We start from the raw sequence: 21,967 nt of genomic DNA, 5'->3' as shown, positions 1-21,967 counted from the left end.
GGTTTTGCATCTTATAATTATCAGTAATTAAAAACCCAGTAGGAATTAGTTTATTAGAGCACTTTCTAAAGTGGTGGTAACTGAGCTCTAAGATGGAATTTAAGTTGGAAATTGTCACCATTTAAAGACCTTCTTAGTCCAAATATAGAAAGAAGGTGGAAATCATGAATTCTGGCGAAGTCTAGCTTTTTTTTTTTTAATGTTTGTTTATTTTTGAGAGAGACAGAGAGACAGAGATAGAGCATAAGCAGGGGAAGGGCATAGAGAGAGGGAGACACAGAATCGGAAGCAGGCTCCAGGCTCTAAGCTGTCACCGCAGAACCGGATGCAGGGCTTGAACTCACAGACCGGGAGATCATGACCTGAGCCAAAGTCAGATGCTTAACCGACTGAGCCACCCAGGCGCCCCTGGCAAAGTCCAGATTTTAAGGGTATTTCCCTCCCCTAAAATGTTGTCCTGAAGCCATAGCTTTGAATTCAAGTTGTTTCATTTGCTTAGATTTTAACATACGAAGTGTAGCTTATACTTGGTCAATATTTTTATTTGGATTGTTTATTCTTCCCTAAAAACAAAACTGGAAAAGAAAGAAAGAAAAGGCTTGACTGCATTTACTTTTCACACACTTGACACATGCTGTTAAAGGAAGATTTGCACTGCAAGTATGAATCTTCTAAAGATTCATAAAATACGCCATTTGTATTTTTTAGCATCCCTTTAGGCATACATCCATAAAAGAGTGTGTACTCAGTCTCCTCTGTAAACAAATTATGCACACATTTTTCTTCTTTCAGATTTCCCAGATAAGCCCTTTCCCTTCTCCCTGTTTTGTTTTTTCCTTTTCACTATTTTCCTACATGCAGGACTTAATTTCTTGGAAATTAGAAAACAAGTTTGGGATGATGTCAATGAGAATGGTGGAATAAGGACCTCCAAAAATCTACTCTCATAAAAAGCAACTAAAACACTAGCAAAAAAAAGCCAAAGTCATCTCCTACCTGAACCCTTTATTCTAATTATACTTCTATCACCAGTCTTACATCATTTAACTGTCCCTATTCTATGCTCAACTGGTACCCTGTAAGTGCCTTTATCATAGCTACTAACATGCTGTATTTTAAAAATGTATTCACTTACCTGTGTTATCTAGCATAATAAAAGTTTCCTCAGTATAAAAATTACATGATTATTTGGCCAAGTATGTTCACAAACTGTATAGTACTTTGTTTTATGGTTACATTTGTTAAACGGATGCTTCTGCATTAAAAAAAATGTTTTAAAGCCAGAAAAAGTAAAAATTGTCAAAACCAACTTCTCTGAACTCTGGAAATTAACTAAAGCCTTGTAATAACGTGGAAAAGCTTTAGTCAAGAAAATTGCTGATTTTTGGTATGAACAGTGAGTTTTGTGGCATTTTAACTTGCCCTATTCCTGTCCCCTTCTCCCGAGTTCTCTGATAGTCACAAAAATCAACAGCCCATAATTACAGTGTAAACCAGCAGTTGAATATCCACAGGAAGAGTCAGAATGGGGCTGCAGCTCTTTCAAAGCCTCATCTCAAAAAACTGTAGTTATTTGACTGGTCTGGTAGTTCCTGGGAACCCTAATCACAAGGTACGTCTTCATTTTTTACTTAAAGTTCACCCAGTGAAAATAGCCTTTTTCCTGGCCAGGTTTGTCAAAAACAATTAGTGGCAGTAGTTTACTATCACAGCTGGCGAGGTGTTGATAACAGTTGAAGCAAAGAGCAAGCTAATCCAAAAAAAAAGAAGAAACTTAAAAGAAAAAGAATGGGAAAAATACGGCAAGAATGTGGAAAAATTGGAACCTTAATACGTTGCTAGTGGGAGTATAAAATGGTATAGCCACTTTGTTTTTTTTATAAAGTTTATTTATTTTGAGACAGAGAAAGAGAGTGGGGGAGGGTCAGAGAGAGAGGGAAAGAGAGTATCCCAAGCAAGCTGTATACTGTGAGTGCAGAGCCCTAAGTGGGGCTCAACCCCACAAACTGTGAGATCATAACCTGAGCCAAAACCAAGAGTCACTTAACCTACTGAGCTACCCAGGTGCCCTGGTATAGCCACTTTGGAAAACATTCCAGCAATTCCTCAAATGGTTAAACATAGAGTTACCACATGACCAGAAATTCTAGTCCTAGGAGCACCTGGGTGGTTCAGTCATTTGTGCATCTGACTCTTGATTTTGGCTCAGGTCATAATCCCAGGGTCATGGGATTGAGCCCTGTGTTGGGCTCTGCAGTGAGCATGCAGCCTGTTTAAGATTCTCTCTCTCTCTCTCTCTCCCTCTGCCCCTCTCCCCCACTTGTGTGTGCTCTCTGTCTAAAAAGAGAGAGAGAAAGAGAGAAAGAAAAAATTCTAGTCCTATATGTATATATCAAAAAGAACTAAAGCATATGACTTGTGCATAAATATTCATAGCAACATTATTCATAATAGTCAAAAAGTGGAAACAACCCAGATGCCCATCAGTTAATGAACAGATAAACAAAATGTGGTATATCTATACACTGGAATATTATCCAGACCTAAAGAGAAATGAAGTGCTGATACATACTACAATACGGATGAACCTTGAAAACATGATAAAGTGATAGGAGTCAGACCTAAAATGCCACATATTTTATGATTCCATTTATAAGAAATGCTCAGAATAGGAAAAGAAATAGAGACAGAAAGTAGATTAAAGGTAGTCAGTGGTTGGCAGTTGTGGGGAATGGAGAACAATTGCTAATGGACGTGGGATTTTATTTTGGGATGACGAAAATATTCTGGAATTTAATAGTAAAGATGGTTGCCCAGAATTTCAAATATAGTAAAAACCACTAAGTGATAGGCTATAAGAGTGGACTGCATAATATATGAGTTGTCTCTCCAAACAAATAAATAAAATCAGAATCTGTGATTAAATTCTATGTTCTGAGGGAAACAAAAATGATAACACAACATGTGGGACAGGCACTGACTGGGGAGTTAGTAGTAGTCTTGAGTTCCAGTACTAGTTCTGTCACTAACTATTTAAGTTACCTGTACCAAACTACTAACCATTCTGGGCTTTATTTTCCTTTAACACAAAATAAAAATATTTCAATATATGATCTTTTCCCATCACATCCTATGTAGCCTTGAAATTCTATGACTGTATATATTGAATCATTGCTATTATGATTAGAATCCTCATGCATGAACCCAAGATAAAAAATGCCATCCTGGTTTCTGATAAAAACAATAACAATGATCCATGATGTACTCACACTATCCTGAGTAATTGAGATACATCATTGAATGAAATATGCAAAGATCCTTGTCCTCATGAAGCCAATATCCTCACTAAATGTATTCTTCCTGTCTGACCCTATCAAAATTACTATCAAAATATAGTAATTTTGAAATTTTGATACCAAATAAGTTAGTTATATTTGTCTTCTTAAAAGTTACACCATGAAAGTATACCAAGATCAAAGTTCTATTGGCCACATTTCTTATAAAAAAGAGACATAACCATCTAAGGAGAAGATTATTACCTGGAGGAAAAGTTAATGCCAGGGTCTACACTTAGTAAGTCAATGGCAGAAGACCCTCACATTGGACCCAGAGTAATAATAATCTTATTGTAACACTGAAGACTTCATAATCCTATGAGCCTGGTAAATAATTCATAGCATATCACCTATTCATCGTATTTATTTATTTATTTATTTTTAATTTTTTTTTCCAACGTTTATTTATTTTTGGGACAGAGAGAGAGCATGAATGGGGGAGGGGCAGAGAGAGAGGGAGACACAGAATTGGAAACAGGCTCCAGGCTCTGAGCCATCAGCCCAGAGCCCAACGCGGGGCTCGAACTCACGGACCGCGAGATCGTGACCTGGCTGAAGTCGGACGCTTAACCGACTGCGCCACCCAGGCGCCCCTTCATCGTATTTTTTAACACATATTAGATTTTAGAATCCAAGGCTAAACTAGTTGGTCATAACTCTCATGCCCTATATTTTATAATCTTCTGCTTCTATTTTAATTAGAATGAATTTCACAGCATTGTCTCATCACTTACGTTTTCTATATTTCATCCATAAGGCAGAATCAACAACCTCCATTTTCCACTCCTCTACATTCCTTAAAAAGTAGGTCAATGAAAAAGTCCATATAATATTCTCCTGTGGAAGAAAAAGAAAGCATGAGCCCTTATGTATTTAACTTTGTTTTTAAAATGTATGTTTAAAAAAATGAAACATTAGGACTTTCTCAAGATAAAAACTTCTGCACTACAAAGAAAACAATCAACAAAACTAAGAAGCAACATACCAAATGGAAGAAGATATTTGCAAATGACATATCTGATAAAGGGTTAGTATACAAAATATATAAAGAACTTATCGAACTTAACAGCCAAAAAACAAATAATCCAGTTAAGAAATGAACAGAAGACATGAATAGACATTTTTCCGAAGAAGACATACAGATGGTTCACAGACACATGAAAAGATGCTTAACATCAGTCATCATCAGGGAAATACAAATCAAACTAGGATGAGATAAGACCTCACACCTGTTAAAATGGCTAAAATTAACAACACAGGAAACAGAAGATGTTGACGAGGATGCAGAGAAAGGGAAACCCTCTTACACTGTTGGTGAGAATCCAAATTGGTGCAGCCACTCTGGAAAACAGTATGGAGGCTCCTCAAAAAGTTAAAAACAGAGCTACCCGATGACCCAGCAAATGCACTACTAGGTATCTACCCAAAGGATAGAAACATGCTATCCGAAGGGGCACATGCATGCATTCTGATATTTATAGCAGCATTATCAACAATAGGCAAATTATGGAAACAGCCCAAATGTCCATTGACTGATGAAAAAATAAAAAATAAATGTTCATCAACTGATGAAAAAAATGGAATATTACTCACACACACAATGGAATATTACTCACCATTAAAAAAGAATATAATCTTGCCATTGGCAACAAGGTGGTTGGAGCTAGTGTATTATGTTAAGTGAAATAAGTCAATCAGAGAAAGACAAATACCATACGATTTCACCCCTATGTGGAATTTAAGAAACAAAACAAATGAGCATAGGGGGAAGGGAAAAAAAGAGAGGGAGGCAAACTGTAAGAGACTCTTAACTACAGAGAACAAACTGAGAGTTGATGGAAGGTAGGTGGATAGAGGATGAGCTAAATGGATGATGGGCATTAAGAAGGGCACAGTGATGAGCACTGGGTGTAATGTGCACATGATGAATCACTAAATTCTCCCAAAACTAATATTACACTATATGTTAACTAACTAGAATGCAAATAAAAATTTGATATAAACAAAAACAAAACAACAACAAAAAATAAAATAAAATATGTGTTTAAGTTCGTTTCTGTGTATTGGTCTACTTGTGTCTTGTGTGTCTATGAGGTAAAGAATGTTCAAGATCTAACGTCTATAAAGACAACTATCAGTATTTAATTATTCAGAGCTTTTGTTTTGTTTTGTTTTATCAATTCAAACCATAAAATAAGAGGAAAAATTGAACCATTTTTGAGGGATTTTTTTAAGATACTAAAATCCTTTGAGTTCCAAAACCTCCATCAAGCACATTTTCATTCTATATTCTTCACTATGTACCCATTTTTCTTCTGATTCCACTGTTCTAGAAAGCTTTCCTGAAGAGAGTAATTATGAATTGGCATCTAAACTTTTTGTAAAAGAATAAAACTGTATCAAATATATTGATTCTTAACTGTCTGGATCACATTTCAAGAGCTTAATGAAAATTATAGATACAGATCATCTGAAAATATATATTGCTACCGCACATTTTTGCACACAGATTCAGGGCGTATAAATACCTAAAGCCCATCCACCCAAAGAACCACCAGACACAAAACACCAGCTCCAAAAGATAAATGATTTAAAATTTTAAATAATGCTTTATTCCCCCTTTCCTTTCTCTCCTTTTATTGCATTTTTCCTAGCTGGAAAAACAGAAGAATAGCAAATTTATAGAAAATAAAAACCAATGGCCCCCGACCATATAAAAAAGATGATCTTCATAAAAATAATAAAAGAAGCACACATTAAAACAAATATGAATGGTTGCATCGTTTTATTAATAAGAGCAAAATTTATCAAGGGTGCAAAATATTAGGCACTAAATATTGCTGACAGGATTGCAAATTTGCCCCTCATTTTGGGAGGTGGGGGAGGCAGGAATTTTGAAAATGACCAGGCTACATATCCTTTGATCTGGAAGTTTCATTTTAAAACTATCCTCAAAAATTCACTTTCAGATACTTTTTTATTTTATTTTATTTTATTTTATTTTATTTTATTTTATTTTATTTTATTTTATTTTATTTTATTTATATTGTTTTAATTTTGTCAAATTAGCTAACATACAGTGTATACAGTATGCTCTTGGTTTTGGGGGTAGATTCCAGTGATTCATTGCTTACATACAACACCCAGTGCTCATCCCAAGTGCCCTTCTCAATGCCCATCACCCATTTCTCCCCTCCCCAACTCCTCCCCCCATCAACCCTTAGTTTGTTCTCTGCATTCAAGAGTCTCTTTATGGTTTGCCTCCCTCTCTGTTTGAAACTAGTTTTTCCCCTTCTTTCCCCCATGGTCCTCTGTTAAGTTTCTCAAGTTCCACACATGAGTGAAAACATATGATATTTCTCTTTCTCTGACTGACTTATTTCACTTAGCATAATACCCTCCAGTTACACCCACATTGCTGCAAATGGCAGGAATTCATTCTTTTTCATTGCCAAGTAGTATTCCATTGTATATATAAACCACATCTTCTTTATCCATTCAGCAGTTGATGGACATTTGGGTGCTTTCCATAATTTGGCGATGGCTTATAGTTGCTATAAATAACCATGGGTACATGGGTCCCTCTGAATCATCACCCCTGTATCCTTTGGATAAATTACTAGTAGCACTGTTGCTGGGTCATAGGGTAGTTCTATTTTTAATTTTTTGAGGAAGCTCCGCACTATTTTCCAGAGTGGCTGCACCAGTTTTCATTCCCACCAACAGGGCAAGAGGGTTCCCCTCTCTCCAAATCCTCACCCCTGTATCCTTTGGATAAATTACTAGTAGCACTGTTGCTGGGTCATAGGGTAGTTCTATTTTTAATTTTTTGAGGAAGCTCCGCACTATTTTCCAGAGTGGCTGCACCAGTTTTCATTCCCACCAACAGGGCAAGAGGGTTCCCCTCTCTCCACATCCTCACCAACATCTGTTGTTTCCTGAGTTGTTCGTTTAGGTCACTCTGACTGGTGTAAGTGGTATCTCAATGTGGTTTTGATTTGTATTTCCCTGATGATGAGTGATGTTGAGCATCTTGTCATTTGTCTGCTGGCCATCTGGATGTCTTCTTTGGAGAAGTGTCTACTCATGTATTCTGTCCATTTCTTCACCAATTATTTGTTTTTCATGTGTTGAGTTTGGTAATTTCTTTATAAATTTTGGATACTTAACCCTTTATCTGATATGTCATTTGCAAATATCTTCTCCCATTCTGTCAGTTGCCTTTTAGTTTTGTTGATTGTTTCCTTTGCAGTACAGAAGCTTTTTATCTTAGTGAGGTCCTAATAGTTCATTTTTGTTTTTATTTCCCTTATCTTTGGAGATGTGTTGAGCAAGAAATTGCTGCAGTTGAGGTCAAAGAGGTTGTTGCCTGTTTTCTCCTCTAGGGTTTTGATGGTAACCTGCCTCACATTTAGGTCTTTCATCCATTTTGAGTTTGGTTTTGTGTATGGTGTAATAAAGTGGTCCAGTTTCATTCTTCTGCATGTTGCTGTCCAGTTCTCCAAGCACCACTTGCTAAAGAGACCGTCTTTTTTTGCATTGGATACTCCTTCCTGCCTTATCAAAGATTAGTTGGCCATACATTTGTGGGTCCAGTATCAGGTTCTCTATTTTATTCCATTGGTCTATGTGTCTGTTCTTGTGCCAGTACCATACTGACTTGATGCTTACAGCTTTGTAGTAGACGCTAAAGTCAAAAGACCTCAAATAGTCAAAGTTATGTTGAAAAAGAAAACCAAAGTGGGAGGATCTCAGAAACTTATTGTTAGGGGGGTGGTGAGCCAGATAGCCTGATAAAACTGGTACACGATGATAAATATCCTTCAAACACATACATAGATTTGCCGGAAAATAAGGGAAATTCTCAAGGGCCAAAAACAAATGGAGAATGGGAAACCAGGGTAATAAACTAATGTTGAAACAATAATTGCTGTGGGACATTTGGCAATCTTAGCAATCAAGATGCTTAGGTTTTGATGGCCATGCAAAGCACAGAGCACAAGGTCCACATGTGAGTTAGAAGTGTGACGAGTACATAAATTCAGATTATTTTACAGAATATACTCTTGATTTTAAAATAAATTAGCTTCCACCAAAAGAAGATGATGTGGAATTTCTCTCTTATGAACCTGAATTCTAGATAGGGAAAAGTCTCCCCTAAAATGCATAACCACAATTCTTGTTTCCCATGAGGTTAAGATATGGATTTATGCAATCTGAATGGTCCTGAGAACCTCAAATTAAGAAATCAATTTAAAGTAGGGTTGGGCTGTTAATACTTCTTGATGCCTAGTAGGAACAGATGCAAAGCTTCTCTCAAAGGATGAATCCTCAAACCAGGCCTTATAGGATTTTCACAAATAAAGCCACCAAACAAACATGATAAGGAAATAAAACATATACAAATACCGAGATAAGACAAGATCAGGCGCATTCAGGGTGGTATGTCCGTAGACTAAACATATACAAATACCTAAGGCAAAATTCACCAACAAGAATAAGTAGAACAACAGAAATCTCAGATATTGAGTATTAAATAAGAACAATTAAAGTAATAAAGAGATTAGAAACATAAGAATGCTAGAACGCACTATTCATTTTTTTTTATTTTTTTTCAACGTTTTTTATTTATTTTGGGGACAGAGAGAGACAGAGCATGAATGGGGGAGGGGCAGAGAGAGAGAGGGAGGCACAGAATCGGAAACAGGCTCCAGGCTCCGAGCCATCAGCCCAGAGCCTGACGCGGGGCTTGAACTCACGGACCGCGAGATCGTGACCTGGCTGAAGTCGGACGCTTAACCGACTGCGCCACCCAGGCGCCCCATAGAACGCACTATTCAAACATACCAGTAAATCTTAAAAAGAAAAGGAAACAGATCTCTATAATGAAAAATTAAATCAATGCAATTAAAATCTGATATATGAGTTAAAATATTTAACATGAATAAAAATAAAAGGTTGACAAGGCAGAAAATAGATCAATTTTATGAACATTCTACATGTGCTCAGGAAGAATAAAATCTCCAATTGTTAGAATAAAGGTGCAACATTCTTTGGGTGAACTTTTATGTTAAAACCTGTACACACGTTATAATGTATCTACTTCATTCATCAATTACTGAGAAAAGTATGTTGTTATGGAAGTAAAAGAATTTCATTTATTTATGCTCATTTAGAAAATGTGGTTTTAGGGGTGTCTGGGTGGTTCAGTTGGTTGAGTTTCCAACTTTGGCTCAGGTCATGATCTCGTGGTTTGTGGGTTCAAGCCCCGCGTCAGGCTTTGTGCTGACAGTTCGGAGTGTGGAGCCTGCTTTGGATTCTGTGTCTCCCTCTCTCTCTGCCCTTCCTTGCTTGCACTCTGTCTCTGTCTCTGTCTCTCTCTCTGTCTCTCTCTCAAAAATAAATAAACATTAAAAAAATTTATAGAAAATGTAATTTTAGAATTATACACACACACACACACACACACACACACACACACACACACACATATATAATTTACGATAATAACCAAAATATGTATGTAACCAAGAATAAATCTAATAAAACATTTCTAAGACCCTTTTAAGAGAAACTATAAAATCTAACTGAAATACATGATCAATTATCTAAAATAGTGTATTTAACTATTAACTATGGTATATTAAATACATATTCATGGATAAGATATTATTAAATCATTAAGATAAAAGTTACACAAAAATGAAGATTAATCAATTCAATACAATTACCATCAAAATCCGAAGAAGGTTTTCCATAGCACTTGATAAACTAATTAAACAATGCACATGGACAACTAATAACCAGCACTAGCTAGGACTCTAATAAAAAAAAAAAAAAAACAAGGAGAACAATTAGACCTACTAGATCTCATAACTGATTGTCAAACTCTATTATTAATTGTGACTAAACACTGACACAAGCAGAAAGGAATAAGGATAATAAGGAAGGCCCTTGTGAGGAGCACTGGGTGTTATATATAAGTGATGAATCACTAAATTCTACACTGAAACCAATTTTACCATGTATGTTAACTAAGTAGAATGTAAACAAAAACTTGAAATAAAAGAGAGAGAGAGAGAGAGAGAGAGAGAGCGAGCTAGGAATAAGGAGCTCAGAAGAGTATAAAGAACCCAGGAAGAGACACTGGAAATTTTATACATGATAGATCAGTGGAGAATGGGTGGAATTTTCTATAAATCATGAAAAACAATTGGTTTTCCCTTGAAGAATAATACACCAGATCCCTATCTCACACTGTACATGAACTTCAAATCCAGGTGTACTGAAGGTACAAACATAATAGAAGCAAAACTTTAAAACTCTTAGTATAAAATATGGGATCCTAAGTATTTGGTATAAACAAGATGTAAAAACAATCTCATAAAGGAAACTAATGATAAATTTACATTGATTACACTGAAAACTTCTACTCAACAACAATAAAACAACAAAAACAAAAAACAAAAATAAAAGGCAAAGCTCAGAATGGAAGAAGATGCAGTATTTTTCAGACAGAGAGAGACAGAGCATGAACGGGGGAGGGTCAGAGAGAGAGGGAGACACAGAATCAGAAACAGGCTCCAGGCTCTGAGCCATCAGCCCAGAGCCTGACGTGGGGCTCGAACTCCCGGACCGCGAGATCGTGACCTGGCTGAAGTCGGACGCTTAACCGACTGCGCCACCCAGGCGCCCCAAAGATGCAGTATTAAGTGTAGATTACACATAAAATTTTGAAGACTTAGTACCTTCGAAAATAAACCTTGGAGTTGATATCATTGTCATCAACTTTTATTCATGTTCTTCCCACATAAGCATTATTTTTTACTGTTTGTTTTAGCTCAAGCTACTATAACAAATTACCATAAACTTGGTAGCCTATAAAGAACGGAAATTTATGTCTCACAGTTCTGGAGGCTAAGAAGTCCAAAATCAAGTCCCTGGCACATATGGTGTCTGCTGAGAGCTCACTTCCTCACTCATAGACTTGCCATCTTTTTGCTGTGTCCTCACATGGCAGAATGAGCAAGGAAGCTCTCTAAGGTCTTTTATAAGGACATGAATCCCATTGATGGGGGCTTTACCCTCATCACCTAATCACTTCCAAAAGGCCCATCTCCTAATTCCATCACATTGGGGATTATGTTTCCACAATGAATTTTGGGGGACACAAGCATTCAGCTTATGACACTGCTTTTTCCCACTTTGTTTTCATCTTTGGTTGTCCTAGATGCCAAAGGTACATGTAGTAGGCATTCAAAAAGCATACCCAAGTCAGTACATGTTTTTTCTTATTTCTCATATGGATTTTTTAAAAGAAAGTATTGTTGCTTTTAGTAAACATTAAATCCATACAAACATTTTTAGGGAGTTGAAATATTTAATCCTCATTTCAAAATATAATACGAAATATCTGAGACACAGAGGTTAGGTATTATAAACTAAACTTGCTTCCAAATTTTAAGCTGTATTTCTGGTTTATAGACAATCATGGCATAAATACATATACAATTTTAAATTTTAATACAGGGGCACCTGGGTGGCTCAGTCAGTTAAGCGTCCAACTCTTGATTTTGGCTCAGGTCATGATCTCATGGTTTCATGAGTTTGAGCCCCATGTGGGGCTCTGCAATGACTCCTGCAGAGCCTGCTTGGGATTTTCTCTCTCTCTCTCTCTCTCTCTCTCTCTGTTCCTCCACAGTTAATGCTGTCTCTGCTCTCTCAAAATAAATATATAAACTTAAAAAATATTTTAAAAATAAATAAGAAAAATAAATAAATAAATGGTAATGCAATTTGCATCCATTAATTAACAAATGTGAGTCACAATAGGGACAACATTGCTCTGTTATTTCCATACATATTTAAATACTTCTTGAGAAACATAACACCTGCAGACCCAATACACAGGTTACATTCTAAACTTATTGGTGAAGAGAAAGTGAATAGATATTCAATATGTACCGTAATCACTAATCCAATCAACTAATGTCAACACCCTTGGTAAACAAATGTTCCCACAGTGCCCACTGAATCCTGCTGGCATAGCAGAGGGTGCTGCAGAATGAACACTGAGCCTGTTCCAAAACCCTGCAGTAACATTCTAAATAAACACGTCCAGATTTCTGAGATGCATTTCATACAGCATCCTCACACTCATAAAAGAAGATGTCATGTTTATCTCTGCAGAGAACAAACTGAAGGAAATCATAGTTGTCTGGTGATTCAGCCTATAAATGAGCCAGAAAGACAATGTAACTTGTACTGGTCTTGCCATCTGTGTGACACTAGGTAATCTCTAAACTTACTGAACCTCAAGAAACATAAAGTTCAGTATTCCACAAGGTATATTCTTAATCAGTTATAAGATTTTGCTACAATCTAGGATAAGCAATTCTTAATAATATATTCTTACTTATTCTGATTGATAAAGCACAGTATGTGTGTTATTATAACCATATAGACCTGTATCTTTGACCAAAAGAATACAAAAAGCAGTTAATAGGCATATTTACATCTGGGAATGGGTAATGAAGTTATTTCCATGTGGGGAGTAATTTAACAGTTTACAGAAAAGATAATGATGTTAAGAGAATGACAAGTAGAATTATATTAATGTCAATGAAATTGCAATACTTCATAAATTCACTGTTCTATACCAGAGATCAGCAAACTTTTCCTGTAAAGGGTGAGATAATAAATATGTTGACTTTGTGTGCCATACAGTTTGCCACTACTCAATTTTGCCATTGTAGCATAACAGCCACAGACAATACATAAGTGAATTAATGTGGCTGTGTTCCAACAAGATTCTATTTACAAAAACAAGCATTGAGCCAGATTGGTCCATTCAAGGTAGATTGGCAATTCCTGTCCATACTAGTCAGTGGTTTACAAATTGGACCCAGCAATAGCACTGCTAGGAATTTACCCAAGGGATACAGGAGTGCTGATGCATAGGGGCACTTGTACCCCAATGTTAATAGCAGCACTCTCAACAATAGCCAAATTATGGAAAGAGCCTAAATGTCCATCAACTGATGAATGGATAAAGAAATTGTGGTTTATATACACAATGGAATACTACGTGGCAATGATAAAGAATGAAATATGGCCTTTTGTAGCAACATGGATGGAACTGGAGTGTTAATGCTAAGTGAAACAAGTCATAAAGAGAAAGACAGATACCATATGTTTTCACTCTTATGTGGATCCTGAGAAACTTAACAGAAGACCATGGGGGAGGGGAAGGAAAAAAAAAGGGAGCCAAACCATAAGAGACTCTTAAAAACTGAGAATAAACTGAGGGTTGATGGGGGGTGGGAGGGAGGGAAGGGTGGGTGATGGGTATTGAGGAGAACACCTGTTGGGATGAGCACTGGGTGTTGTATGGAAACCAAATTGACCATAAATTTCATATTTAAAAAATTGGTGATTGTAATCTCCCCATTCACAATGACATGGATGGAACTAGAGAGTATAATGCTAAGTGGAATAAGTCAGTCAGAGAAAGACAAATACCATAAGATTTCACTCATATGTGTAATTGAAGAAACAAAACAAATGAGCAAAGGGGAAAAGAGAGAGAGAGAGAAAGAGAGAGACCAAGAGACAGATTCTTAACTATAGAGAACAAACTGATGGGTCCCAGAAGGAAGGTGGGTGGGGAGGTGGGTTAAATAGGTGATGGGAATTAAGGAGTGCACTTGCCATGATAAGACTATATGGAATCGGTGAATCACTATATTGTACACCTGAAACTAATATAACATTGCATGTTAATCACATAGGAATTAAAATTTAAAAAGATAAAATAAGAACTATCTAGAATGACTACTTTTTAACTTTTGAATTGTTTAAGTAGCATTGGTTTTTCAATCAGTTCATCACTGATAGAATTTTTCTGGAATATATGAAATGGGTACCTTTACGTGAGACACATTCTTTGTCTTTTTTTAAATGTTTATTTAGTTTTGAGAGAGAGCACGAGAGGGGGAGAGGCAGAGAGAGAGGGAGACACAGAATCCAAAGCAGGCTCCAGGCTCTGAGATGTCAGCACAGAGCCTGATGCAGGGTTCAAACTCACAAACAATGAGATCATGACCTGAGCCAAAGTTGGACGTTCAGCCAAATGAGCCATCCAGGCACCCCAACACAAATTCTTTATATAAATGTCTCTGTTTCTTCTATGGATTCTGTTCTTTAGAATCAGTATCACTATGTAGGTAAATATTGATAAAATACACATTCCTGGAACATATATCATCTACATTTGCTCATGAATTTGCATTGAATTGAATAAATTTGTGCCTATTTTCCACATAAAAAACAAATTTGTGATTGTATAGAAGACTGTACTCATTTTTCAAACAGATAATACAGTTTTAAATCTTGTTGCACTAATCAGATATTTAAGCTAAAATAATCTTGTCTTTTATAAAATATTTTTTTTTACTAAGCTAGACATGGGAAGAAAAAAAAGCCAGTTATATTTGTTCTTTATTATACTGTTATATACCATAGTAGATTTTTCTTTACTTTTTAAAGGCAAACTTATGGTCAAAATCAGTATTGCCAAAGCATTATGATAAAATTGGTCAGAAGGTAAAATGAGAACAATTTACAGAATGAATTTCCAGAGCCATACCATTTATGAGACGGGGAGTATTGATTATTAAGAAAACTCAGCAAGCTGTACTGATCAGATTTCTCATGCCAGGGCTTGTTTGTTTCACCACAAAGAAGCCGTCCTTTCTTTTATTTCCTTTGTGAATTTCAAAGACAAATATATTTTGTTCCATATTCAGAGAGGTAGTGCACTCTTGAATGAACAGCTGCTGATCACTTTAGGAGCTTTTGAGCTGAAAATCAAGGTAGATAAATATTTCGGCTCAATCAAAACACAAAACAAAATTATCTCTTCATTGTGGATTCTCTGCAACACTTCTCTATTTCAAAAACTAAAAATCCTCAGTGAAACTGAACAATAAACATAATAAACCAGATGCTTTCTGTCATTTTCCTGTTTTATGACTCACATATCCTGAAAGTATAATTTATGTCTATATGTTAAATAAATTGTGTTGCCAGCAGCCATGGCTTTGTTTGCTGTGGAGAGATCTGTGGACTGACAGAGAGCTAGATTCTAGTTCTTATTCTGCTAATAGCCAGCTGTGTCCTTGAGTAGTCTGATGAGGAGCAAATATTATTCCACAGAATTGGAAGCAGGGTGAAGACATACAGACTGTATAGGCTCCTATGGACATAGCTTTACCTGAAACCTGACAAATAACAGTATTTGTCAATGAACATCCAGCGATCCATGAAAATAAATTGGTGTGCCTTGTCAGACTCTGAAGAATATAGATGCCCGTTGGAGAAAAAATGCCCCAACATACTTTTGAGAAACAAGAAATGGGCCAGGTCAGGAGAAATTTCTAACGCTAATGAGAATGGGCATCTTGCTGAATGAGGGGCTACAAAGCTCTCAGGCAACTTCTGTGTAATCACAGGCAACTGAACTTCCAGAAGAATTTCCTGATCCTGAAGTGTAAGAGTGTAATTCACAGTTTTGTGAGCAATGCTGCATATAAAACAAAACTAAACAAAAACTCCAGGACAAATCAGAATTGGGCTTTAAAGCTTTTCCAGCAGAGGGCAGCAGAGGCAGGAGCAAAGAAGGCAAACCCATAATGGTGAGAAACCATAGGAAATGAAGGCAGTGTGTAGATACAAAGGACAGAAGGCAAAGCTTCAGATGGTTCCCATCTGCAAAAATGTTAGAGGTTGCCACTACTCAAGTTATATATCTTACGGAATTCGGAAAGACAGCGGACAATGAAGTGATGTCTGGCCTTAAAACCAATTACAATGATCATTCATCCTCTTAGTTACTTTAGGTTATAAGCAGTGTGCTCACCTTACATACACAACCATACAAGAATTCATACATGCAAACTGGACATATGAACACAAAAGAGTTCAATAAGCCACCATGTATCTGTTTAAGCTACAGTCCTAAGAACAACATTGTCCTTTCTTCTCCAAAGGTTCAGTGGTGAGAGACAGGGAGTATCATTTGAGGCAAAGATTCAGTCAGTATTTGAGCAAGGAGAAAAAGCCATCTAGGGAGTACTAAGACCAGAAGATACCCATGTATCTTCTAAAGCCATGGCCAACTATGAAATGTTTCCCCATGCATCTGTGGACAGCTCCCAGAAGGCATATTGATGTTGCTATACAGCCACACCAGAATCCTGCTTCACCCCAATTCTTCCATATCAAAAGGAAAATGAGTTCAAATTGTAAATGGCGTAATGAAAACATCATATTGCTTAAGGACCGGTCCAAGCATTTTTAGGTTAAGAAAAATAGAAATCAGGGCGCCTGGCTGGCTCAGTCATTACAGCATGAGACACTTGATCTTGGGGTTGTAAGTCCAAGCCCCATCTTGACTATAGAGATTACTTAAAAATAAAATCTTGGAAAAGTAAAGTAAAATTTTTAAAAAAGAAAAGAAATCACAGCAATTGACCCAGAGTGAGTAAAACTAGGAAGGTTTCAGTGTGTTCCAGACCTCAAGACAGTTACAATGCAGGTCAGGCAAGATAGGACAATGTAGAATCCAGAATGCACTGAAAGAAAAAGATCCACAGTACTGCCCTGATCATTTGTGGCTAATATCTTTACCCTTCTCCTGAGGGAGTAGGGACTTTGAATTAAGAGAACAATACTATATAGTTCTTCACAATGTGATACTATACCCAGATCAGTTCAACAAATCTATACATATGAGAAAAACCTATGCTAAGATGCCATTGTCATTCCTAAATATTTGTTCCTAATATTCTTGCATTAGCTTCAAGTATACCCAATAGGATTGTGAATGAGTTGCTCCTTAGGTATGTAGTGTATGCAATAAATAAATAAATAAATAAATAAATAAATAAATAAACAAATAAATAAATAAAAGACTCTCTCATCAGTTATGTGTTAAGTGTTTATACCATAATTTTAGGATATATTTATTTATTCAACAACTTCTTCCATTTATTGAGTAACTTCCTTTGCCAGACACTGTGCTAGGGGCTGGCAATTTAGTCATGATTCATGCCTAGATATGCTACCAGTAATTAGAAGCTGTTTATCCAGGAGAGAAATTGAACAATTTTTAGTTATGTAGCAAGGACAACATAGCTTATATGAGGAGTAAGGTACATATGATTTGCATTCAGTGTGGGTTCTATTGAGGTCAACCAGTTACCTTTAGGCATAGTTATCTACAGAATCCTCTATGAAATGGACCCTACATATTAAAGATTTTGATGCTCAGAATAATCAAAACAAATGTCAATCTTACCCTTGACCCCTTATGGAACTTGGTCTTACCAAGACTTATTTATGATCAAGTAGACAATATCTTAAATTACACTACAAGGATGGAAATTAGTCTTCCTAGACAAGAGCATGGAGAACATGTCCATTAGATCAAGGTTCGTCAAACAGCACCTACATCAGCAGGTCCTAGCAGGACCTAAATAGCAGTTGGAGCATATTTAAACCCACTGGTGAAGTACAAATGCCCTTTGTTTCTGAATGAAGGGGAAAAAATCCATAGGTTCAAATACCCATAATATAAGGAGCAAGGAGGGAGTTCTATATTGACAGATGAAAATCCCAGCTTGTATATTCACCCAGAAGAGAAGCCATCTTAGTACCTCAAAGAGATAAGCTATAAGGGTGCCTTCAGGCAGACCGGTATTTTCCTCAAATTGGATTTCTCTAATCCCTGAACTGTGACCAGCAAAGACCTCAGCCTGGAAAATTGATTTTTCAACTACACTTCCTGAGGACTCACCAGAGCCACAAAGTAAAAGAAACAATAATTCTTCTTTGTCCACTGCATTGATGAAATGAAATCACATGGTATTTTTATACCCACTGGTATAACTGAGAAATGGTCCTGCAATTGGTTACCTCTTCATAGTTAAAATATTACATTCACTATGAGAGGAAGGTTGTTTATGTGCCATGTGGGGTGATACCATCTATAAGTATTTTGTTTATTTGATTTCTTTTAGTTCTGTTCAATAAATATTGAACTGCCTGGCCAGAGCTTCTTCAAATGCTTCTAGGAAAGAAGATGACTGAAAATACAGTGTGGCCTCCACCTGAGGCTTTAGTAGGAACACAAAGACAAATAAAACACGGTCTAGACCCCCAAGGAGTTATAATCCATAGGTTGTTGCATCCTACAAGGATGACATAAATAATCAAAATAAAGAAGTGTTTTGGTAAAAGTCTGCCATACATTTTTATTTTAATAGTTTTGAGTTCATATCACTGCATGTCACCACGTGCGGGCTGATAGACTAGACATATTTCACAGCCCATCAAAAAGGACAGTATTGTCACAGGGCCGAGTGTTCCACTGGATGCATATCCAACCACCAGCAGGAAAGCAATCCCTTGAGCATCTTAAAAGGAATAACAACTCCACCACGGAAAACAGATTGTGAATCATCTTCCTTTGACACCTCCAGAGGCAAAAGAAGAGTTGTATTTTCTCTTATCCCTTCAGTCTCTTTTGGAGTACTTTCTAGTTCTTCCTGGTTTTTTACCCATAAATAATTCAACAGGTAAGTTCCAATAATGACATGGGTACATGTCATTTGGAGTCATTTATTAAGATTCATTTACATTTTAAAATGTCTCTTACCTATTTTTATTAACAGAAATTTTTCATTCGTTATTTTTAACTTCCAGCATTAGATTTTCTTTCTTGTCAAAAAAAAAAAATTAACTCAGCAGCTTAGTCATATTTTAGCACTATTATTAATTTTCAAGCCATGGTGAGTTTTAAAAGATTATTTTCTCTGTCATTTCCATCTTGAGGTAGTTCTATATAACACCAAATAGTAATTATTTAGGTTTTATCTCAAAAATTTGCAAGTTTCTTAGGGACAGGATTTATTCAGAATGGACCTATTTTGTTCATAAATAATGATGTTATATTTATTGTTTATTCAGCATCTCAAGACGTTGTCGATTGGTCTCAGACATAGATTATTCATGTACTCTACCTTTTAACATCTATAGTGGGCTCTTCAACTGTTACATGAGATGCAAGGAGATGTGAATTTCAGGCAGTAGTGGTCTTGACTTTTTAATGAAATTTCACTTATATGGACTTCAATATCCTCCTATATAAAATAAAGGTGATAGGCTGGGCGTATATGTATAAAATTCATTTTAGCATTTACATTTTATAGTAGAATAGACATTTTATAATGGAATTTCCTATGACTAGCTTCAGAATATATGCCTTTCTTGCCAAAACATTTCAAAATATTCAGTTAAAATTATATGAAAAGTCAACATAGCATTTACTCATCCATTTAATATAGCATTTAAGTATAGATAGCTCCTTAGAAAATGTGTAAGCATAAATGCTTTCTTTAGAATATAAACTGTTGTTTTTATAAGGATAACATTATTCTACAAAATGGATTTTCCAAAAGGAGAGCTGATATCAACTGTTGTAGTTTGCAAAGAGATAAATCCAAGCTCAATATAGCAAGACCTTTTTAACAGTCATATTTCTCCAACAAATAAATTGGCTGCTCATAGGGATTTGGGTTACCCCTCTAGGGAATTAAGGCAAGCTACAACTAACCACTTGCCATTAATGAGAAATTAGACTAAAATATCTATACAGTTCCTTCAAATCCTAAGATGTAGGGTGTTAAGACACAAGCAGGACTCTGAATTTATTTTTAAAAAATCAGTCTCTTTCCAACAATCAGATGTGTTAGCAGATTTAAAAGCCTTTCATCAATTTTTTATACTGCTAAGCCATTAAGATACAACCATTTTAAAGATCAAGATTTACAGAGGGCTTACAGAGATATACTTGCTTCTTCCAAAAAAGGGATAAGTATCTGGCAGAGTTCATATAATAAGCTGAATTTATGATGTTTTGCTCTATAGGAAAAAAATCAGTTGCAATGGGTAGAAACTACAGCCCCCAGTCTGGTGGATTTGATGAACATATGACAGTCGTATGAATTTCAAATAGACATCATCATCCATATACAAAATCATTCCTAAATAAGTGCATTAAAGACATGGAGAAACCATAGCTCTGGCAGATTAAATTTTTATTATCCAGAGAAGCATTTGCTTTATGGATCACAGATTCATTTGAAAATCCAACAAAGCAATGGGCATGGGATTATGAAAACAGGACACCATGACAATGGCTCCTTTCTCACCTCCTCCCAACTCTACATCATGTAGAGTAGACTTAATTTTATAGCCTTACAGTACGTGGAGAAATTAGTTTATGTTCCACAAATAATAATGTTATATTTATTGTTTTTTCAGAAATTCCAAATCACGCTTAAGCGGGTCTCTGGCCTATTGAGACTTAGAGACAGCTTTGCTTAAATAAGATCTGGACTCTATTGTGTTCCAAGCTGAAAGAATTGTTGAGAAACGTTATTCCCTATGCCTGCACAAGCATCTGAGAAATAACTTCAGAGCTCAGAACCAAGGAGAAAAGTTGCTGTCTTGGGAAGATACTGGTTCCCAGAAATCACAAGCCTCTACTAAAAAAAAAGAGTCTACATATGCTCACTCAAGTGTGCTGGCTTTGATTGCAGAAGGCAGAAGATGAAAAGGCTAACCCCTGAAACAAGAAGAGAGCAGAGAGACTGGAGAGACCAGAGATCAGAGAAATTTCCACCAGCAATTTAACAGGGCCTGACAACCTCCCAATTATGCACTAATAATGCAACTGCTCTAGTAAGATTCCTGCTATTCAAAATAGTATGAGTAATAGACCTGAGCCCAAAAAAAATTTCAAGCAAAATGTCAACTCAGCTAAGCGTGCTAAAAAGCTACAGTTAACAATCAGTCAAAACAGTCAGAATAGATATTTTGTGACACAGAACTGCTAGAGAAGATAAACTAAGATTTGAACAAAAATACATGCATCTTAGAGTTTTTCAAGCATAGAAACTTTGTGGAGCCAAAAGATACAATTTCCCAACTTTAAAATTCAGTAGATGAATTGAGGATTAAGGTACTCTTGAGATCCAAATTAGTGACTTGGAAGATCAAGTATGAGAAATCTCAAATTATCTTAAAGTACAGGGCAAACTACAGAGATGAAAATCATGGAAGGAAAATAAAACAAGAGAATTAAAGGACAGATTCCGAAAACTTCACATGAAAATATTAATTCCATAGGAAGAATAGAAACAGATGGAGGAAAATCAAACAGATTAAAATTAGAAGAAAAATTTCCCCATGAAAGGGAGAGACCTGAATCTGTCAATTCAAGGGGCTCACGAAGGGCTGGATTAAGGAGAAAACATACACAACTAAGCACACTCTGGTAAACTTCTTGAACTCTTAAGATATTTTTTAATGTACTACAAAGTTTTCAGCAGAAAGAATAAAGTGAAAATCAAAGTTAGACTGATACCAAAAATCTTAAATCTGGGATAACTAATAGCCAGTGCAATAGCATCCACAAGACTACTAAAAGAAAAGGACTGTAATCTCAGAATTCTACACCCAAGCAATATAACAATTACTGGTGGAGGTTAAAGAAAAACAGTTTAGGA

General features: G+C 36.1%; 1 long non-coding RNA gene across 1 annotated transcript in view; it reads right to left on the bottom strand.

The window, feature by feature from the left end:
- LOC109503563 overlaps positions 1-21,967 on the bottom strand; it is a 538,043-nt gene that overhangs the window by 155,874 nt on the left and 360,202 nt on the right. The window contains exon 4 of the long non-coding RNA XR_006585236.1: positions 4,070-4,172. This is a non-coding gene — a long non-coding RNA (uncharacterized LOC109503563). The remainder of the gene's footprint in view (positions 1-4,069; positions 4,173-21,967) is intronic.

This window comes from Felis catus, chromosome C2 (genome assembly GCF_018350175.1).
Source record: "Felis catus isolate Fca126 chromosome C2, F.catus_Fca126_mat1.0, whole genome shotgun sequence".
Lineage (NCBI taxonomy): Eukaryota > Metazoa > Chordata > Mammalia > Carnivora > Felidae > Felis > Felis catus.
This window is presented reverse-complemented; position numbering and strand designations above follow the sequence as displayed.